This window comes from Microcaecilia unicolor, chromosome 7 (genome assembly GCF_901765095.1).
Source record: "Microcaecilia unicolor chromosome 7, aMicUni1.1, whole genome shotgun sequence".
NCBI classification, from domain to species: Eukaryota; Metazoa; Chordata; class Amphibia; order Gymnophiona; family Siphonopidae; genus Microcaecilia; species Microcaecilia unicolor.
Genome location: NC_044037.1, coordinates 36,471,894 through 36,489,340, shown reverse-complemented (window position 1 = coordinate 36,489,340; position 17,447 = coordinate 36,471,894).

The window sequence follows — 17,447 nt, the reverse complement described above, 5'->3', positions numbered from 1 at the left end:
CTGAATTCTACTATTACTGTAGCTCCAACAGGTTCTCTTTGCAGATATAAGTGGGTACTACTATAAGTTGTATTCATTGTCCAAGGGTATTTATGAGTGTAAGAGTAGCCTAGTAGTTAGTGTAGCAGATTTTGATCTTGGGGATCTCGGTTCAATTCCCACTGTAGCTCCTTATTATTCAAATCCAGTTCCCCTTCCCTATATAAATCAATCCCAAGATCTTTCTCTCTCCAAAGGCCCTGTTTAACTCCTGAGTAAACCAGACAGAATCCCCCCCTTCATATATACACTTTAGGCTTCTGCATTTACTCTCCATCCATTGCAGTGGGTCATACTGCAGATAACACTTCCACATTAAGAGGAGGGGAGGCATTATTTTCCTCTATAGGAAATGCTGAAGGAAAACTCCATTGATCAAAGCTCAAGGTGGTTTCAGGCTTCAAGAGTTCAAGGCACCTGTAGTGCCCTACATTGCTAACTGATTGACAAGTGCCAGGAGAGTGTTTAGAGAAAACTTGGAGGGGTAAGTCTAAGGCTTCGACTTTCTTTAGACCACAGTGACAAATAATTATGGAATCACAAACTAAGCTAAATGGAGCACAAATCTTGCATTCAATCACCGTCTTGCTCCTCCATTGACATAGCCCTGCAGGACTGCAGTGTAGACAAGGAAGCTTTTCAATCTCTCAACTACATTCACACACAATCCTTTCTTCAACTGCAATTACACATAAGGCCAACTGCATTCACACCTAAGAACTCTAGATAGCAGGGGAAAAAGATTACTGGCATGACAAATATGACAAAGCTCTTTCTGAGCTGTGTCACATTTGCCGCGTTTTGAATCACTAGCGCGGTTTAGTAAAAGGGGCCCTAAGTGACTTGTCCAAAGTGTCAAGGAACTGCAGTGGGAACTGAACCCAATTCCCCAGCTTCTCAGGCTATGTCACTAACCATTAGGCTACTCCTCCACTCCCCAAAAGATAGGCATCAGATCCATTCTCGATTTTTTTTCAGCTGAATTTTTATTTATTTAATTCCTTCCTTTATGGCAAATGAAAGAAGTCCTTCAAGAATTAACTTATTCACATTTTGTTGGGTCTATTGTGATGATGATTGTGGTATGAAGCATGTGGCAATAATCAATATTACTGCTGAAAGCTAATGTGTGTGTTTGTTTTTGTTTTTGTTTTTGCTGGGAAAGGCACTATGAACATGAAATATACTGTAAATCTCTATAGTTATTTGTAGATGAAAAAACAAATATTTGATTCTGTCAGAAGTTAAGGGCTCTAGGAAATCCTTAGGAAAACTTGTTGCACCAGAAAATTAACAAATGTTAAACTCTCCATTGCCCCAGGTACAAAATAAGTACTTATAAATGATATTTAAACTGCTTTGATTGTAACTACAGACAGGCGGTATATCAAGTCCCATCCCTTACCATACTTATATCTGCTAGAAGTAGGTATAAATGCTGACATGCTTTAGGTGAATTCTGTAAATCTGTTTGCAACTTTTTGGAATGCCCCAACATGCCCCCTTTTTAAATACAGGCAATTCAAGCTAGGCGCCATGCTTTAAAGAATAGTGCACAGTAAAATGTGCAAGCAAATATTTAAGACTGCCAATTAACATCAATAATTGGTTGTTAGCACCCAATTATTGTTTTTTTAGCTCATCAGTCAATTTATTTGCACACACAAAATTGTGTGCGATATAAAGAATGTGGGGGATACTGTATATTTCATTATAAGTTTGATTGAAAAAATATACTCTGTAGATTAATTTTTCTGTAGAAGACAAAATAATCCTTAAATTCAATTAAGAGCAAAGGAGTAGCATATTTTCTATATGAGCGTGTGTGTTTAAAGGTCTATTAACAAAAATTCCCTTGTAATGTTCTGAGATTGGTTTAGATAAGCAGAATGTAAAATGATGGAATTCCCTGAGCTGGAAGTACAGACCAGAGAAACTGGGAAAAGGGAAAGTTGCTTGGTGAAAAGAGAGTTGCCTTAAGCAGGAAGCAGAAGACGGCAAGCCCTGGTTGTCCATGGGATCGGCAAGGTCTTCGGAAGAAGCCTTTGTGAAACGGGTCCCCATTGGGACCTTTGCCCATAGAAATTAATTATCCAGACATTGCATAGAAGATGCCCATGGAAATAACTGGATTTTCAATAATCCAATGAGACGAGCAGTGAAGCCATTTTGCTGTGCAGCCTAAAAGCTAAGTACTAACTTTATTGGTCATTATTTGGTTGTTGGTAGAAGTTTTCGATGTAAATTAAAGAGGTTACATTTTTTTTCCTACCACACCACTATTATCAGGAGGTTTTTTAGACCTATGATTACTTGAACAATCCCATTGATACGTGGCTTTGAGCCTCAACATTGTTGAGAAGGTCTTGATGAGGTCTTTTCCTCTTTATTTTGTGATAATTAAAAATTCTGACACTTGTAGTTCGTGTAACTCACCATAATAGAATGCACCCACTCCATGCCTAATTTAGGCATCAGGATTTACACCAGGTTTAAATTGGCATAATTGACCGTGACTAAATTTAGTCACATGTACCGGCACTTGGCGTATTCCATATATCACACAGAAATGTAAGTTTATTCTATAAAATTTAGGTGTACTTTAGAGAATACACCTAGGCATATTTTTTCCACATGGATTTTTCAGGCATAAAATTTAGTCCTTAGTGCATATGACTAGCCGGCTATATTTTGTGATATAACCGGCTAGCCACAAATATTCAGTACATCACCTTTTAAGTTTGACATGTAAATTGGGCTGCCCAAATATCAGGCTTATCTTTGGCTGCTACAAATTTAACCACCCAGCGCTGAATATTGAAACTTGGCTGGTTAAGTTTAAACTGACCGAAACAAAACTAAATATTCTATGCCGGTCACTGGAAATGTCCCGGCATTGAATATCCGGGCTCAGCGCCAATCGCACATGAGCAATGACTCACTCGGGAAAAGAGGGTAAACTATTTCAGAAAAGTGCACCCTTTTTCCAAACAGGGCACTTTTTTCAAAAGAATCAGGCTTATTTTCGAAAGAGAAGGGCCCCCATCTTCCTACACAAATCGGGAGATGGGCATCTTTCTCTCAGGGTCGCCCAAATCGGCATATTCGAAAGCTGATTTTGGGCATCCTCAACTGCTTCCCGGCTCGGGGATGACCAAAGTTCACAGGGGTGTGTCAGCACCGTAGTGAAGACGGGGCTGGGGCGTGATTAAGAGATGGGCGTCCCCTGCCGATAATGGAAAAAAAAGGGTGTCCCTGACAAGCACTTGGCCAACTTTACTTGATCCATTTTTTCTTGCAACCAAGAAGTGAAAAGGTGCCCGAACTGACCAGATGACCACCGGAGGGAATCGGGGATCACCTTCCTTTACTTCTCCAGTGGTCACCAACCCTCTCCCACTCTAAAAAAAAACCTTTAAAAACATATTTTGCCAGCCTCTATGCCAGCCTCAAATGTCATACCCAGCTCCATCACAGCAGTATGCAGGTCCCTGGAGCAGTTTTAGTGGGTACTGCAGTGCACTTCAGGCAGGCGGACCCAGGCCCATCCCCCCCTATCTGTTACACTTGTGGTGGTAAATGTGAGCCCTCCAGAACCCACCCGAAACCCACTGTACCCACATGCAGGTGCCCCCCTTCACATAAGGGCTATGGTAGTGGTGTACAGTTGTGGGGAGTGGGTATGGGGGGGTTGGGGGGGCTCAGCACCCAAGGTAAGGGAGCTATGCACCTGGGAGCAATTTGTGAAGTCCACTGCATTGCCCCCTAGGGTGCCCAGTTGGTGTCCTGGCATGTGAGGGGGACCAGTGCATTACGAATTCTGGCTCCTCCAACAACCAAAGGGTCGTTATTGAGATGGACGTCCTCGGTTTCCATTATGAATGTTCATGTTTTTTTCTGCTCATTTTTGGGGTTTTAATTACACATAACGATGTAGGATATGTCATTGACATTTCCCATGTTGTTGCAAATGACAGCCCATACTCAAATGACTTACACAGTCCTATGCATGCTTCATACATTGGGAAACATCTACCAAACTAGTTTTGCATTCATCACCATACTCCTCTTCTTACATGCAAGTGCCTGTAGTGGTCTCTGTACAGCCAGTCAACTGTCAAGACAAATGGTTAATTTAGATTAGCAGGAGTAAGTGTTAGTTTTACTATTTTAAAAAAGCATGCTCACCTTCAGTCCATGATTTTCTTTCTTTATGTTCATGTGTCTCTAAAAATTGTATATGTGTCACAAAGAGCAGTTTTTGGACAATGTCTAATTGAACAAAAATGAATAGATAAGACAAAAAACATTCTCAAATGGATTGTATCCCAAAATATCTGAAAATAAATTTACATCCAGGTGTACTTTGCTGTCTCTTAACAACATAGGGCACAATATTCAAAGCAATTGGTGTAAATCTTTGCACCCAAAGTTGGGCACAGATCCCGGTGCTATGCTCTATTCTATAAACAGTGCCCAACTTGGAGCGTTTAAAGAATAGCACTCAGTATGCCTTTTTTGGCACTTAAATATGGTTTTTTACTGAGGGTACTTGTAAGAAAGAGAAAAAAAGTAAACACTTTAGTGTACTGTTTTACAGTGTGGGTTTAAATCATCACTAGCTATTTTCAGTCTTGGTTATTGTACAATATATTTGCCTTTTTTACCAAACACAGTGGGATTTTTCTTTGGGAATATGCACTAATGCACTAATGTTAGCATTAGCGTCCGGCCATTTAAAAAAGTCAATATCGCTAACTAGTTAGAGCAGCAGTAATGTCAGCATGCTAGCTGAATAACACTTCCACGCCCATTCTGCATTCCTAACATAAATAATGCACACTGTAGACTACAGTCAGTAAATGGTGCCCATATTTAAGTGCCAAAAAAAGCCATACTGAGTGCTATTCTATAAACGCTCTAAGTTGGGCACTGTTTATAGAATAGTGCATTGCACCGGGATCTGTGCCCAACTTTGGGTGCAAGGATTTACACCAAATGAAATGTGGTATAAATTTTGGCACGTAAGTTGGGCGCCAATCCCTCTGATTTCTGTAAAACTGTGTGCTTCTTTAGTGAACGCCTCTGACCCACCCATGCCCCTCCCATGGCCAAGCCCCCTTTTGAGTTGCACATTATAACATTTGTATGTGTATCATTATAGAATAGCACTTAGCAAGATGCATGTGCAAATCCAAATTGTTGACCATTAATGCCAATAATTGTTGGCACCCAATTATTAGCACTAATTGACTCATTAGCCAATTTTGTTTTATGCACATTTCAGAATGGCACACAATTTTGCTCTCAGAAATTTGCACACCATTTACACAATTCCCCTGCTAGCGCACAAATGGCAAAACCAACACAGGATACTTTAGCATATCCTGCATTAGGCGATTTTTCCTGCATTAAGTACAAGTTAATGCTTAAGGCAGCTTAGTTAAAGGGCCCCTCTGAATATGAAGTTATGTACTCAGCAATAATAAATTTTCAAAGAAGCCAATTTATAAGCATAGCTCTCAAAATTAGGAGCACAAATCCTAATGTGGTATAAATCTTGGCACATAAGTTGGGCTTCTTATCAACTCTACTTCAAGAATAGCATACTGAAAGTGATACACTACACAATTTTACTGAAGGGTGAACAACGTCAGTGCTCAAATAAAACATCCTCTATCTTCAAATTAAAGTAGGTTGCATTATTTGATATGGTGAAGAGGAGATGCCCAAGCTACGCTTATTTTTAAAAAAGGCATTTTTCAGCATGTTTCGCATTACTGAATATAACAGAGATAAAAAAAAGATTAAAAACAGCTGCCATAAAAAAACAGGATAAAAGAGGGAAAAAAAACTTAACCCGCCCAGTACAAATTGAATATTCTTAATCACTCAACACAATCGGAGTAAAAATGGTCCTTCATACTCTGAATGTAGATCAAAGAGTGATGACGGTACTTAGCTTTGAATAAGTAATGAAGAGCCTAGTGACGTCAAATATGACATATGCTATCACGTACGAATACGATTTTTAAAACAATATTATTGTATTGTGCAATGGATATCTGAAATACATTTGAGAATTCTAACAATTTCCGCCGGGAATGCCCCCCCCCCCCCCCCCCCACAGTAGAAAATAGAAAATATTTTTTTACTGCGGGAAAGAGCACGCACCAACTTTGACATTACTGCCAGGTGGCCATGCTAACCATGCGGTTGTGTGTCGATTTGGTGCACGCTACACACGTGGTAGCCCTACTGTCGCTTTGTAAAATGGCCCCTGACTGTATGTTTTTTTTTCTTTTGCTTGTTCAGGTTTTGTTTTTTTTCTGTGTTGTGTCTTTTTTAAAATCAGACTTAGCTTTATTATTTTTGCTTTGCTGTATATGATTATTTTCTCCTCTAGGTGACTTGTTCTACAAAACTAAGAACAATTGACTTTGTAGATAATGAGTATTAATTCCTTGTTTTGAAATAATAAAAAGGGAAAGATAATAAGAAATGCTATTCAAATAGTGTGTAGAGTATTATGAGATGTAGATAAATGGAGCCACTTATTTACCCAACTCTATTTTTTTTTCAAGATGACCTTGGGAATTAAACTGCCTGACATCCTTAATTTCATTAAATATTTTTACAAAAGTAGCTCAAAGGCATCATATAGAATTATTTTTGTTAAACAAATGGGGGGGGGGGGGGATACATTGATATCCTACAAATGTACCATCTCTAAATAAAGAGGATATTAAAAATGTGCATCCAGACAAGCTACTGCAGTACCTGGAACAAAGGAGCTTTTTTTACTAAGCTGAGGTCAGCATTAATGTGTACTTACCATATGTTAAAAGCCACTACGGAAGGGCACGCTCAGGCATCCTGCGGGAGTTTTGGCATCTGCGCACCCTTCCCTTGTGCTAAAAAAATACTTTTCTTTTTTTAGCGCTGGGGGCATGTTTGGGGGACTTGTTCGGGAGTGCACCCAGCACTAATCAGTTAGGGGTCCTTTTACCAAGCTGCATTAAAAAGGGCCCTATGGTAGTGATGGGGGCCATTTTTGCAGTGTGCTGTGGCCCTTTATACCGCAGCAAATAAAAAAATGCTGAAAATAGTCATGGCCATGTGGTAAGTTTGCTCTTACTACATGGTCATGTAAGGGGAAGCACTTACTGCCACCTGTTGAGGTGACGGTAAGGACTCCTGTGCTAACCTGGCGGTAACTGGGTAGCACACGGCGCAGGAAATGGAGCACGCTGAGGCTGGAACTACCTCTGGTGCCCACGTTGGGCAGGCGGTAGCTCCAGATTAGCGTGCAATAAGCCTGCATTGGGCTTCCTGCTGCTTTGTAAAAGAGCCCCTTAAGGCAGCTACATCACCAAGTGCTAACCAATTAGCGTATGATTAGCACACAAGCCCTTACCACCTAGAAAATAGGTGTAGTTAAAGATTCACGTGCTAGTGGCCAAGCATTAATGGGAAAAGTAGTGCCTGGCCAGTGTTAGAACTGTTCCAAAATTTGATTTAAAGAATGTTTGGTTTTTTTTCCCCTGCTTCCTCCTACCTCTTCTGTTTTAGATGTGCATCAGAACTGCAGAAGACATTTCATGGTAAGAATCAGGCTGAGACAAAAACCATGCAAGCAGAAACATTATGTCCTGTACTATAACTTCTGTATCCCACTGGGTTATGAGAAAATGAACTGGTTTGCTGTAAAAGTAATTGTGTCGACTGCTGAAGCATTCCAAGATAGACTGAAAAGACGCACCATAAGACCTCCAACTATTATTAGCTGAAAATCATTTTGTCAGCAAAGGATGTAGCTTTATTCAAAAATCTTAACATTAGGTTGTAAGCTCTGTCGAACAAGGACTGTCTCTTCATGTTCAAGTATACAGCACTGCGTAAGTCTAGTAGCGCTTTAGAAATGATAAGTAGTAGTAGTAGTAGTATTTGCATGCGTTCATTAATAAATAGTCGTTCATTAGATTGTAACTAAATGTTAAAGCAACTAACAACCAAGCAAGACAGCGGAATACTTTTGTGGTTGGTCTGGCCCTGCCTGCAAACTCTCTAAGGGGCCATTTTACCAAGCTGTGGTAAAAAGGGCCCTGCACTAGTGGCAGGGACCATTTTCCCCATGTGCTAGGGCCCTCTTTACCGCAGCGGGTAAAAAGCCGTCAAACATGGCTATGCAGTGGGCAGCCCTTACCACCACCCATTGAGGGGCAATAAGGGCTCCCGCAGTAACTGGGCAGCGCGTGGCGATGCCCGATGACCGCTGAGTTACTGCCATGCAAGCCATTTACGGAGATTTTCTTTTTCCCCCAGAAATGGCACACACTCAGGGTGGAACTACCACCAGCAGCCATGTTAGGCCGGCGATACTCCTGATTTAGCATTCAGTAAGCCTGCATTGGGCTTACCGATGATTTGTAAAAGACCCCCTTAATGCTTAGGGGCCCTTTTACTAAAGCTTAGCATGCTAACAGAATTAGCACACACTAAGGGCTAGATTTTATACATGGCACCTGAAAAATCCACGCGGAATAAATTTCCACCTACTCATATTCTATAAGCAGCACCTAGATTTACACGTGATATATAGAATAGGCTTAGTTGATATACCAGCATCTAGAACTAGGGAAATGTGGTGTAAATTCCGGTTCGTAGATTTAGGTGCAAAGGGCCATATTCTATAACAGTGCGTGGAAATTTTGGAATGCCCACAAAATGCCCATTTCCACACCCATAACCACACCCCTTTGTGGCTCAGTGCATTAGAATTTAGGCACTGTGCGTTACAGAATACTCTTAGCGAGTTGTGCGTGTAAATTCTAATTATTGCCAATTAGTGCTCATTATTGCTTGTTAAGTGCTGTTAAAAATGCTGATTGGCTTGTTAATCCAATTAATTTGCATACATTGTTATAGAATACACTTAGATTTCAGTGCTGATCTCTAGGCCCGAGCGGTAATTTCATTTTTTACACCTGTCCACTACACAGGCCAGAAAATATATATTTTTTTCCAGGCCATGATGCTAATCGGGTGGTAATCGGCATTGTACGTTCACTGATGATTACCGCCCGGTTAACGCGTGAGACCTTACCACTAAGTGAATGGGTGGCGTACGTTCTCAGGCCCAAAATGGACACACGCCAATTTTCATTTTGCCGCACATCCATTTTCTTCCAAAAAAAAGGCCTTTTTTGCAGGTGTGCTGAAAAATGGACCTGCACACGTCCAATACATGTGTCTACACCAGCGAAGATCACTTTTCCGTGCACCTTAGTAAAAGGACCCCTAAGTGCTCTCCCTCGATCCAATTCTGCTCACCGTGCACTGTCCGGTTATCGCCAGGTTACCACAGGAGCCCTTACCTATCACATGGCCGTTTTTTTAGGGTCTTTTTACCCTCTGCGGGAAAAAAAAAAGCCCTGATGTGCTTCCCCTACCCCTTTTAACTGAAGCTTAGTAAAAGGACCCCTGAAGCTTCAAAACTAGGGAGCTGTGCTCCCAGGTTTTCAAACCCCAAATGTTCCTAGTCACAGTATTAGGTTTGTTTTTTTTTTAATTATAAGATACAGTTGCATAGCCAAGCAATTAGCTTGTGTTATTTTCTTTTGCATGTGCTTCGTTATTACACTGTTCTTTCCAAGTCATAAAAAAGAAAGAAACCATCAAAATACTACAGTTTTCTAGGGTCTCTTCCTTTTTTTCAGTTCTACGATGGAATACCTGATAGTGTTGTAGGTTTTTGCCTTTGCATTTACCTATAATGTTTACATTGATGGATTCTATTACTATTGTTCTTGATGTATGTTAAAAAATTTAATTAAATAAAAAGTTTTTAAAAAGTCTATAATTTTCATTATTGGGGAGGTAGCCAATGCAGATAATTAGCAAGAAGTAAAGCCAAACCTACCACATAATGCAGAAACAGAATGATGGCAAATATCCCAGAAAGATAGCTTTCTTAGCCAGCTTCTTCTATGTATCTGATGGCATAATAGGGGCAACAAAGGAAGAGCCAACCAAGTCCTTAACAGTAAAAAAAAAAGCCAATAGACACGCCTCAAAAATATATATATTTGACAAATCTATAGTTGATTACACAAACAAATTAGATAAGGGAATTTAAGGTAAAATAAAGCACTCAACTGAAGGCCTAAACAGAAGACATTTGCAATGTCATTTCTGGGTGTCCTTGGTTACATCTGGAAACATCCTTATCTTGTAGTTCAGGAATTTCAAGATGTTTGAAAAGTATTTGCAGTAACCAGTTCTTATCAGATCTTTGGAGCGTAGTTATTAAGAATGTATCGAATATTCGTATTCAATTTTATTTGACCCCGAATACATGTCTAGGCAATGACATTGTATATCTGGGGCTAATTCAGCATATAGAAGTTGCCAGACTGGGTCCTGGCCAATATTCGGCTGCAACTTGCATAAGACACTTATGTGGGCCCTGGCTTAATATCTGCCGGAATGCACATAAGTATAAGCAGTTCCCATTCCCCCTACCAATCCAGATCCATCCTCTCTCCCCACTGAAGCCAGTAAGCCCCAGACAAGACCCCTTTACCCCCTCCCTGCCCCAAATCCATTAGACTTCTGATCAACCTTCCCAACCTCCATAGGCTCCCCAGGCCTAACTTATTTTTTATCCCTGGTGGTCAAGCAAAGTTCTGTGGGTAGGAGTGATGCTCACTTGCTCCTGCCCATTGTGGATCCTTTCACAAAATGGCCATCATGATCTCTACTATCAGCGAAACAGACTGGGGGGGATGGGGCTAGGAATCCCTTAGGCCGTTACCTGTCAGCTAAGAGAAATTGGCTGATATTCAGACCGTACTCTATTAGCTCAACTTAGGAACAGCACTGGATTTTCACTCTTAACTCTGTCTTCCCGGTGGATCTTTTTTTTTTTTTCAAAATATTTTATTAGTTTTTCAAGTATAACAATAACAAGAGACAGTTAAGGAGGGGATTGTGGAACTAAAAAGAAAAAGAGAGGGTATGAAAGAAAAGTGCGTTTGCGTCTACAGTATAAGTCTCAAACATTGGGTCAACATTATGTCTGAATAGAGTGAAGATAAATTTCCACGGGTGACCAGATTTTTCTTGTGGAGACTTTCAAAGTTTCTCTGCCATTGCAAACTCAAATTTCTGATGCTCTAAAACTGTATTCCACCAAAAGTGAACGTTCAGTAGGTGTGCAGATTTCCAGTTTTGTAGGATGTGTCTTTGGGCAACAGTAAGGAGAATGCCCAGTAATTTTGCTTGTGACATTGACAGGTCAATGTTGTTTACAGACAGATTTAAACATTACAATGGAGTATGACAAGTCATCTTCAATTAATAGCATCTTTTGTATGATAATCCAAACTTCTTTCCAAAATTTAGAAACCACTTGGCACTCATACATCATGTGGAGAGTGCATCTTAATTAAGAACTGGAGTGGATGATTTTGATCTGAGCCAGCATTTTATAGAGGATGGTGTCATCACATTCCATACGGACATGTTTATAATGTGGCGAGGGCCACTGGCACCATCTTCCCAATGAGGAGAACTGGCTATGATTTTAGTCACTTGAAATCATGGTATTCATAGTTGGTTGCAATGAAGTGTTTTGTAAGTTTTGTGTTTGAGATTTTCTGACATGATTTTGGATGGTTTCCTCACATGTATTTATTTTGTAGGTGCCTTGAACCTGATGAAGGATATTGAAATATGAAGTTATGTTGGGAGAAGTGGCCGTTTCTATACAACATACTGGATATATAAGATAAATGAATGAAAAACTGTGGAAAACACAATTTCTTTAAAAATCCTTTATAAAAATGTATTAAAAAAATCATGTCATCTGGACCAATGAGGGAGTGGACCCGGAGAAGTGGTTAATATTGCTCAAGGGCCATCTGAGGATCCATTTAAAGTTATACACGAATGTATTTTAGATGGTATTCTATTGCTGGGGACATTTATTGCATAAATCCATCAATACATATTTGATATAAGTTTATATAGTATCAAGTCAAGTAACAGCATAAAACAGAATGGAGAAGATTTAGTCCTTGAGTCTCACCTTAGATGCAAAGCAGCCATCAACTCTAAGACAGGCCTTAACAAATTTTATTTGGATTTAGATTAAACTCAAACATGTAGGAGTCATGAGGAGGGGGAGGGGAGTTGTGTTCTACAAAATGCAGCGTCACCACTGACTTTTCTCCTCTTCTAAACCGCCTCATACCATCTCCTCACTGATATTGGGGGCCCTTTTACTTAAATGGCACTGAGCCCTAACGTGTGGTTAATGCACAAGAAAAGGCTTGCCACAAAATATGATAAAGTGTTTTGCAGCAATTTCCCTTTTGAAGTACTTAGCATGTGCAGTAACTATTTAAAAAATATATATATTTGAGAGGTCATGTCATGGGTAGGAAGTAACAATCTGTTCCGATGAAGAAGTTGGGGAGTTGGGTTCAAACTTCAGGGCTATGAGAAGTTTGAACTTTAAGTGGCACCACTAAGGTCTGCATTACAGGTGTTGAGTTGACTGAAGATATAATACAAATGATGTTTGATTGTGTCTCAAGGTGATGATTGATGTGAAGAATGGGTAGGGAGTAGTCATGCTAACTGGATAACAGGAGCACATAGAGAATCATAAATAGGAGGCAGTAAATGCGTGTGTTCATGTTTTTTTAGGTTTCATGTGCTAATGGAACATTAGTGTACAACCTGCAACAATAACACAAAAGAAAAGGAAAAAGAAAAAGCCCTAACAAGTGCCACATTAAATCTGGTCTTAGCATGTGGGAAAGTCCCATGTTAAAATGTGCTAAGCCCAGTTTTACCGCACTCTAGTAAAAGGGCTCCTCAATGAGGCACACAGTCACTCAAGATTTTTCTTCAAAAAACAGCCATAGAATTAAAGGGCCCCCATTCAGTGAGAGATGACCTGGTGTTCATTGGATTTTCAGTGGCACATACTGTAACTGGAAAGTGCTACTGAAAATCTAGGAAACCACCATGACACTATCTGGTTAGTGCCAGGTAGTCCAGAGAAATAGTTGGGGCAAACCCAGAAGTTATCCAGGCACTGCCAATATTTGGTGCCAGTGCTTGAATAACTATTGAAAATGGCGGACTTTTAATTTGTCCAGATGGTTATCAAGGTACTGATACTACCTAATAGCATCTAGATGACCTCTGGTGGCCAAGCATAATCAATAATCCAGTGCTGAGATTAGGTCCAGTTTTGAATTTTCATGTTAAATTCAGCCCACAATGGTCAGCACCTTAAAAACTGCTGAGTGCCACTGGTTGAATATTGGGTCCAAAATATACTTCTTTACTCCCTAGTGATGATCGTGTGTTCCACCATCAACAATATTTTCAAAACTAGTTCTTTTGGGCAATTTAGTAAAGTTTGTAGGCTCACTACCAAATATTCTTCCTTTGGGTAAATCCTTATTATACCTTCTAGTACAAACCATATATTCAGGCAAGTTCTCAGTACTGGGCACTCTCTCCCATCTTTTCCTGGTTTTACAGACCAATCATTTAGCACTCCTTACCCTTATGTTATACCAGGAGATGCTTCTATTTTTATAAGCTTGCTTCTTGTTCTCTCATATGATTCTCTCCTCCTCATTGATCTCTGTAGCTTAATGGTTAGTACAGTGACCTGAGAAACAGGGAAATCTGATTCATTTCCCACTGCAGCTCCTTGTGACTTTGAGCATGTCACTCAACCCTTCATTTCCCTAGGTACAAAAAGTAAGTACTTGTATATAATATGTAAACCACTTTCATTGTAACCACAGAAAGGTGGTATATCAAGTCCCATTCCATTTCCCCTTCTATCCGCCAGATCCTCTTGGTGGCAGTTCTATACTGTGGTGTACTTCTGATCTATCCTTCCTCTTTCAGGCTGTAAAACACTTCTCGTCCACCCCCTTCTTTGTCAGTATACCTACAGCAGCAGAACTAGAATACATACCAGCATCTGAAAGATTCCTACTTTCCCTTGCCATCTGCTCTGCTATCTATGTGCCAAGGGAACAGTAGAAACATCAGACCCCACTTTTTATTCCTTACCTCCCTTGTTACTTCTATAGTTCATGATCCCACTCTCTTTCCTGTCCTCTCCTGTGCCTCTCTCTGCTCTTGACCCTGCCTATTCTTCCCTTTGTTCACTTTGTCCACAGATTTTCTCATTTTTCCATCCCTTGCACTTTTGTCTGATGACACCCCACAACAACTTCTTCTCTAGTTTTTATAATCTCACTTAGCAAGAGATGACTCTGAATCGTTATTGGTGACAGCAACTTAGGTTGCAGTAGAGGCACTGACATAAAGTGATCTGAATTCCTAGTTCTTTTTGATTTGGCAGATGAGTGATGTGGTTGGTGATGGAAGAAGGCAGTAGTGGGATGTGGTGGAAGCATCAGTGGTGTTGAAACTTACAGGAAGTGATGAAGTATGTATGTATTTACTTGATCTCAGCTATTCTGAGCCTATGTGCTTATCCATTGCTTTCTGTTACTGTTCTCTTCTCTACTATCTTTCCGTGGAGAAATAGTACATCATTCCTGAGTCAACATCCTTTCAACTGCATCGCTTCCTCATTTTAAGACAATGGTATCCATATGAGTATCCTCACTCACTAGGCAAAAGCTACTTCAAGTGAATATGTTAAAAGGAAAACATGAAAATATGTTTTTCCTTCTTTGCATTCTCTACACCCAAAATCAACGTGAGTCCCAAAATTCCTCTTTTAGGCTGCTTCAGAGAATGCTGGGATTTGTAGACAAACTTCCTTCTGTTGTCTATAATACGTCTAGAAAGAGAGCAGATACTGGGGCTCATACTTGGATGAATGTCAGTGTGGTAATTACTCAGGGCCTCTTTTACAAAGCCAGGCTACTGATTCTCAGTACGGCAAATGAGAGGAAGTCCACTCAATTCCTATGGGCTTCATCTCTTTGCCGCGCGGGGATCACTAGCATGGCTTTGTATAAGAAGTCCTAAATTCCACAAATAGTTGCAATGGAAATGCAAAAACTCAAAGTTCAGTCATTATAGCCCTATAAACACTACTGATTAAGCAGCTATGTCAAAGAAGTCCTTTCAAAGATATTAATAGAAAGACCTTGATATAATAAGGCACATTTTGACAAGACTTACTTATTTGCATTCAGGAGGACAAATTTGGACACTGTTACATTAAAAATATCTTTTTAAAGGAAAGGTATTTTTTTTAGTAAAACCCTATGTTAGAAAGAGAAATAAGTCTTATCAGAGAGTCATTTGAACTCCGTACATAAATAAGTACATAAGTACATAAGCATTGCCATACTGGGAAAGATCAAAGGTCCATCGAGCCCAGAATCCTGTTTCCAACAGTGGCCAATCCAGGTCACAAATACCCGGCAAGATCCCAAAAATGAACAAAACATTTTATACTGCTTATCCCAGAAATAGTGAATTTTGTCCAAGTCCATTTAATAATGGTCTATGGACTTTTCCTTTAGGAAGGCGGCCAAACCTTTTTTAAACTCCACTAAGCTAACCGCCTTTACCACATTCTCTGGCAACAAATTCCAGAGTTTAATTACATGTTGAGTGAAGAAACATTTTCTCCTATTCATTTTAAATTTACTACATTGTAGCTTCATCGCGTGCCCCTTAGTCCTAGTATTTTTGGAAAGCGTGAACAGATGCTTCACATCTACCCGTTCAACTCCACTCATTATTTTATAGACCTCTATCATATCTCCCCTCAGCCGCCTTTTCTCCAAGCTGAAGAGCCCTAGCCGCTTTAACCTTTCCTCATAGGGAAGTCGTCCCCATTATCATGTTTGTCGCCCTTCTCTGCACCTTTTCTAATTCCACTATATCTTTTTTGAGATGCGGCGACACAAAAATGGCAGTTATGTATGTTGACATCTGCATGTACATGCCTTTTGAACATGTAAATATACAGAATGGTAGAATAAGTGACATAGCATGTAAATGCAAAGGGGTGTTCACATGCAGGGTGCATGGGAGGGGCATAGGCATTTCTATCAGTTACATATGCCTCTGCCACATTTACATGACCACAGATGCACTAGGTTTGTGGCTGGTGTAACTGGGGTGAAATCATGTTCAAGTATATAGCGCTGCATACATTTAGTAGCACTATAGAAATGATAAGTAGTAATAGTAGTAGTATAGATTAGTGTCTCGCTGTGCCACATCACGGCACCTAGAAGGAGGTGCCCACATATAGAATTGGCCCCATATTGGGATACAATCCTCTCTATTAAATAAATTGTGTTTACTATGCCATCAGCAATAGCATATTCTATATTGCTACTTGTAACGTTTTTAGCATAATTCCATAGTGGTCCTTGGCTGTCCGTAGCTCAAAAACCCACCATGCAATATGTGGCACTGGCCTAAACAAAGTAAATCAGAATTTACGATTAAACCTAAAGACGTTACATTGGAAGCTTTGTGGGATTTGGTTTCCAATCTGGGACAAGTTTTCCTTAAACAGATGAATGATTTTCAGCCTAAAGTTAAATCCTTGGAAATTAACCTAGGGGTACAAGAGCAACAAATTAAAGATTTGAATGGGAAACTTGTCAATCTGGATCAGAGAATTATGAAGCTTGAAACTTTACAACCTATTATGGTGAAAGATTTGACAAGTCTTAGAGATAAAATGGAAATATTTGACAATTACACTAAAAATCACAATCTTAGATTTATTAATTTTCCTCGACTTCAAAATGTTACCCCTATGGATATGCTAAAACGCTACATGCGTGAAAATTTACTAATTCCTGAACAGAATTTGCCACCAATGACTATGGTTTATTATATTCCTGGGAAAGGAACCTCTCAACCCGAAGCTCCGATTGATGTCTCTCTTTTACTTGAGACCTCTGATACTGAATTGGCAACCGCGGCTACACTTGTGGCCACGGTAGCATTGTTACCAGATAAGAATTGGATTTTTCGTTTGTTTTTCCGTAATAAAGATAAACCCTTTTTGGGTTTAAAAGTTTTACTTTTTCCTGACGTCTCTAAGGAGACTCGACGACGAAGGAAACAATTCCTTCTCCTTAGGCCTGAGGTTTTGCACTTGGGGGGTACCTTTTTTTTAAGGTACCCCTGCAAATGCATAGTAAGGCTTAGAGAGAAAAAATATGTATTTACAGAGCCGTCCCATGTGTCCGCACTTATAACCTCAGTGAAAATGGAAAAGTGTTAATTATAATTGTGCTCTACTTAACAGCTTTTGTATAATTTCTTCTTTATAATTTCTTGATAATTTGTCTCCGCTATTTCCCTGAAATCTTGGATCACAATTATGGACTTGAGTATAATTTTTCCATTGTGAAGCT